This window comes from Jaculus jaculus, chromosome 5 (genome assembly GCF_020740685.1).
Source record: "Jaculus jaculus isolate mJacJac1 chromosome 5, mJacJac1.mat.Y.cur, whole genome shotgun sequence".
Lineage (NCBI taxonomy): Eukaryota > Metazoa > Chordata > Mammalia > Rodentia > Dipodidae > Jaculus > Jaculus jaculus.
This window is the reverse complement of record NC_059106.1, coordinates 47,088,547-47,094,301: the sequence shown is the minus strand read 5'-3', so window position 1 is coordinate 47,094,301 and position 5,755 is coordinate 47,088,547. Positions and strand designations below refer to the sequence as shown.

Sequence of the window (5,755 nt, the reverse complement as noted above, 5' to 3'; positions counted from 1 at the left end):
TTAGTTTTTCATTTTATAAGGTAGGGAGGGTCTCACTTTAGCTGAAGCTGACCTGGAATTCACTATGTAATCTCAGGGTGGCCTCAAACTCACAGTGATCTTCCTACCTCCGCCTCCTGAGTGCTGGATTAAAGGTGTGTACCACCACACCTGGCTGGTGTCTTTGTTGGCTTTCTTCTTAATTTCCTGTGTCAGGGTCTCATTATGTAGCCCAGGCTGGCCTCAGACTCCAAGTGATGATATGACAGGTATATGATATAATACCTGGATCATAAATATGTTTTTATGACATACATACACACACACACATATGTATTTGAAGCAACGTCCCACTCTAGCCTAGGCTGGCCTCAAATTCATGGTGATCCTCCTACCTCTGACTCCTAAGTGCTAGTTTTAAAGTCATGAGCTACCATACCTAGCTGATAATTATATATTTTTTAGAAAATAAGAAAAAAAAAAACAGGGGTGTTCTGTGGTTAAAAGTACTACAGGTAGGCTGCAAACTGGCACACGCATCTGTAATTCCAACGCACCTATGGCAACAGGAGGCAGAGCCAAGAGAATCCCAAAGCTCACGGGCCAGCTAGACTGGTGCCTAGTAGAAAAACAGAAAGCCTAGTAGTGAAAACCAGAGAGACACTGGGGCAAGTAGGGTGCAGGGGAAGAGTAAGTGCCTCAGGCTTGTCCTGACCTCCACATGTGCGCTGCGGTCCACGGCGCGTGTACAACCCCTCCCCAACACGCGTCACACACGTCCACACAGCCATTGAGATACACACAGAAAAAAGAAGAAAAGAAAAAAAAAAAAAACCAGGAGTCAGGAGTGAGTGGATCTCTGTGGTCTGGTATAATTGTTGACAAGTAGATTCTTACATTTTGATTCTAATTTTAATTAGTTGTGATGTGTCACATAGCCCCTGGAAAACTCATCGAAGATCAAGGCTGGATTGGAGATGTAGCGTGCTTGATTAGCATGCACAACGCCCCGGGTTCTAACCCCAGCGTGGCATAAACCAAATGTGACAGCACACACCTGTAATTCCAGCACTGAAGGGGTAGAGCCAGGAGGATCAGAAGTTCAAAGTCATTCTCAGATACATAGTGAGTTCGAGGCTAGCTTGGGCTACATGAGACTCCCATCTCAAAAAAAAAAAAAAAAAACAAGACGACAGATGATTTAATAGTTATCATTATGAATATCTTGAAAGATCTAAGGTACCCAAGGCTTCCTAGGCCTTTGAGATCTCTTGTTCTTTAAGCCATCACACATAGCTCCGGGACCTGGGAAGTTTAGTCAAATGGAGACACAAGAGTCTTGATGCTAAAAGCTCAGAATTTATATTAAAAAAAAAAAAAACCTTCATAGTTCTGGTCAGGTGAGATTTGCCACGGCAGATCACCCTAGGTGATAGGCTGCATAAAGGAGATAATCACCTTCCAGAATTTTCCCAGCATTGATTTCCCCTAGAACTTCCCAGACTTTGCTCAGCAAGGCCTTGCATATGGCTCCTGCATTAACAGGGCCAGTGCAGGTAGGTGGCCTCCTCGGTACAGCGTCCATCTGTGGGCATCTCAGTGCAGCAGGGAGATGGACCTGTGTCTCTGCAACTGTGACTCTGGTTCCTCCCTGGCAGGAAGTGAGGCTTCCAGATACTGGGCTGGCCCTTCTCTTGTCAGGCATGAACTTCCTAGGAAGCCAGCTCCCCCTGCCACTTTCCCATCCCCACCCCATTGGCAGGGTGACATGGCACCAGCAGCTGGCCCTGTGTCCTCTATGCTCAAGGCCCCTGTTCAGGCAGAGAGTGGCGAGTCGGGGTGGGGGTGCCCGGGGCATTCAGAACATGTCTTATCTGGCTCAGCACATCCTGACCTTCCATCCATGATATTCCCTGGCTATCTGAGGAAGCCCCTACAAGAACAGGGCTCAGGCCTTCATTGAGGCCAGGCTACCACTCCCTGTACTTTAAGTAAGAAGTGTTCTGGAACATTCTCATAAAAAGTTACTTTGTCTAGTTTATCTTAGCCCTCTCCACAGTGAGCTCCTAACCTATATTTCCTGCCCTGTACCCCTTCCTCCCCACCTTCCAAGAGGCACATCACTAGAGACGCAATTCTTGAGCCAACACTTCTGGAAGCCTACAGATTGTTCTGCCTGGAATAAGCCTGCCCTCTCCTATACTTTAGTGTGCCAGGCCCAGGGGTCAGAGGGACTAGGAATTAGAAATGAAATGTCTGCCACAAATTGCTCACATAATAAACAGGTGAGGATGGCCTGGGGAAGGGGTTGCTGAGAAAACACAAGGACTCCGAGGCTCTAGGAGAGGCCTGTGGGGCACCTTGGACACGTTCCTGGGGGGACCTGACACCTATGTTGTAACTTCTTAACGCACATAATAAATCCTTGATGAGGAAGTAGCTTTTTGAGTTGATGGAGCTCTTAGGTACCTGTGCGCCCAAGGGTGCTGTTTTAGTTCCCCGTGGTTATAACTGAGCCCCCAAATGGTAATTGATAACGACAGCTTTGTTTGGGGTCCTGGAGGCTGAGAAGCCTAGGAACATGCCACTCTTGGCATCAGGCGCGGGTCGTCTTGCCACCTCACAACATAATGGAAAGTGTCCCATGGTAGGACAGAGCCAGCCTGCCTGAGAGCAGGCGTCTATAACAAAGCCACTCCCTAGACTGCTCATTAATCCATGAGTGAGCCCATCCACTTTCGACCCAGTCACCTCCCTGAGGCCCCATCTCCTGTCTTACCACAATGACAAGTGTCAGCATGCATTTCCCTGGGGACTGAGCCCTTCAGACCACAGCAGACGCTAAGAATGCAGCTCTTACGTATGTCCCTGAGCCCCAGCCTTTGCCCAGTGAAAGTGCCCACCCACTTCCTTGAAAGTTTTTCTCTGGGGATGGGGGTAAGGGGAGGTGGCTTGGAGGGAAAGTTGCTGAGTGGCTAGCGCTTCTGGGATCACCATTCTACCACCCTGTCTGGGGTGCATGCCGATGACGTCACCCTGCTGATCCCCTTCTCCCCTCCCCACCCAGCATACTCCCACAGGCTGCACTGGAGGAGATCCACAGATTCTCAGGGACCTACACCTGCATGAACACTTTCAAGGGACGGACATAGACTCAAGAGGAGCCTGCCGGAGGGCCAAGGCATCTGGGTACACACCCACGCACCCGTCCGTTGGCATGAGCTGCTGGATGAGCAAGACAAGAACCTGGCAGTTTCCTAGGCCAGCCCCAGGACCTTTGCACAGAACTGATGGGTATAACTCTGACCCCCATGGGGAGGCAAGAAGCCAGTCAGCAGCTGCCTTGACACTTGTGTACATTTCTAACTCTCTGGAGTTCATTGTTAAATTGCTTCTTGAGTCTAACCAGCCTGAGCAGTGTGCATAGACTATTTCCTGGAGGGTCTGCCCCCAGACGCTCCGTCTTGCCCTCCAAAACCCGCTCATCACCCTCAGCTTGTGCAAACCGGTTAAGTGGCAGGAATGAAGAATAAAGAGGTGGCATTTGCAGGTTCTTTTGTTTTAATCTTTGGTGGGGGAGGGCAGCTGGAAGGGAGCCAATGCCAACCACAAAACCCCATCCTTTGAGCAAAGAGGTCCATGAAGGTCCCTAGTGACTTGACAAGGGGCTGCAGCCCAGCCTCAGGAGAGAGAGTGGAGCCTAAGATCCTCCCAATACCACATGGCGGACCTGGTCAGACCCCTGAGAAGTAGTGTGCACAGAGAATGTCATAAGAATGTCCTTTGTCCTGCCTTGGCTCCACTGGGCCGCCAACTTGAGAGCAGAACCAGCATTTACTGAGCACTTATTGTTTACCCAGCACTTGCTGGACACTTCCAGGAACCTTGCTGAGACATCAACATGCTAAAGATACCAGTTATGAGGAGTAAGGGGAGAAATGAAAGTATGTTACCAGAAATAGCAGTCACTGTAGGGCCAGAGCCATGGGGTGCTACAGGACTCCACATTGTATTTTATTGCAGGAGGAGAGATGGGGCATGGTTAGAAGGAATGGGCACAGCCTTGGGTAAGGGTAGAGATGCCCATGGTTCTCCGATGTGGCTCTCACACCTGCTAGGATTAGTCTCTGCCCACAGCTCCTGCAGATGGGTGGTGTTGGGGAGCAGGCGGGGTTTCCCAGAGAGGGAGGAGAAGATCCTGGGGCTCTGACTCAGTGAGGAGCTTCCTGGACAGCTGCGACCTCAAGCTGAACCCTAGAGCTCACGTCCAGGAGGGTGAGATACTCAGCTCAGGGGAGGGCAGGCTGGTCTGCGGAACACACACCAAGTGTTGACCCTGCCATTGCTTACGGAGTCCCAAAAGGGCGCCGTGGCCTAACGCATGACGTGATCCGTCCCTTCTCCCGCCTCCCCCAGCCGCTAAAGACCAAAACCACCTTCTCAGAGACCACTTCAAACAAGCCTGCCCTGTCGTGGGTGTCAGTCAGACATGACGCTCAGATTGCCATGGCTTCTGACAGTCAAGGCGACTGTCTTACGAAGACTGTGAATGGCCAGGTGAGATGGCTGCAGCTCTGCCCATGGGGGCGCACTGGGCAGCTGCCATCCAAGACCAGGTCTCCCAGTGAAGGTAGATCACCCGCCCAACCTTGCTACTGGCTCTTCAAGTTTAGACCAGGGATGGAGAGAGGCAGACACAAGAATATGGCAGCTCAGAAGCCCGTGCCAGGTGCTGAGCACGGCCCCAGTCCTCACAGCAGCCTCTAGGAGGGGGAATTCCCGAGTCCACATCACAGGTAAGGAGCTGGTTCACAGCCGGGAAGTGGCTTGTCCAGGGTCAGAATTTGAACCCAGCTCTGCCTGGCATGCAAGGCCCCTTGCTTCCTGCATACCAGCCAGTGGCAAGGCACCAAGCCTTGACCTAGCTGTCACTACTTTTAGGTCCTTAAGGACCTGTCACCAGGGTATGTGTGAGCATGCTGAACACCTTCTTTCGGTCCTCTATGGCATGTCTGGACAACATGGTGCATCCCCAGGGCAAGTGCCTGTCACTGGCTTTCTTGAAGAGAGAAGTTTTGTTGGACAGAGAGATGAGAGCTGAGAGGGGCAGAGTAAAGCTGCTGTTTGATGAACCCCAATTTCCCTGACCATCTTTGAGCAGTTAGTCGAATTCTGGGCTCATGGCCCAGACTGACCTTCTAGAGAATTCTTTTTTTTTTTTTCTTTTTCTTCAATTTTTTGTTTGTTTTTGTTTTTGAGGTAGGGTTTCACTGTAGCCCAGGCTGACCTGGAATTCACTCCGTAGTCTCAGGGTGGCCTCGAACTCATGGCAATCCTCCTGCCTCTGCCTCCCAAATGCTGGGATTAAAAGCATGTGCCACCACTCCCAGCATTTTTAAATTAATTAATTAATTTTTGTTTGTTTGTTTGTTTTTCGAGGTAGGGTTTCACTGTAGCCCAGGCTGACCTGGAATTCACTATGGAGTCTCAGGGTGGCCTCGAACTCACGGCAATCCGCCTACCTCTGCCTCCCGAGTGCTGGGATTAAAGGCGTGCGCCACCATAATTTATTTTTATTTAATTTTTATTTTTTATTTATTTTAGAGTAATAGGTAAAGAGGCAAATAGAGAGAGAATGGGTGTATCAAGGCCTCCAACCACTGCAAACAAACTCCAGACACATGTGCAACCTTGTGCATATGGCTTATGTGGGTACTGGGCAATCAAGCCTTGAACCAGGGTCCTTAGTGTTCACAGGCAGGCATTTAACTACTAA

The 5,755-nt window shown here is 50.2% G+C and overlaps 1 long non-coding RNA gene across 1 annotated transcript; it reads left to right on the top strand.

Annotated features, from left to right (window-relative positions):
* The first annotated feature begins 1,212 nt into the window (after nt 1–1,212).
* On the top strand, nt 1,213–3,528 carry LOC123460815. The gene is made up of 2 exons (XR_006637217.1): nt 1,213–2,264; nt 3,047–3,528. It is a non-coding gene; the product is annotated as an uncharacterized LOC123460815 (long non-coding RNA).
* The last annotated feature ends 2,227 nt before the right edge of the window (nt 3,529–5,755 follow it).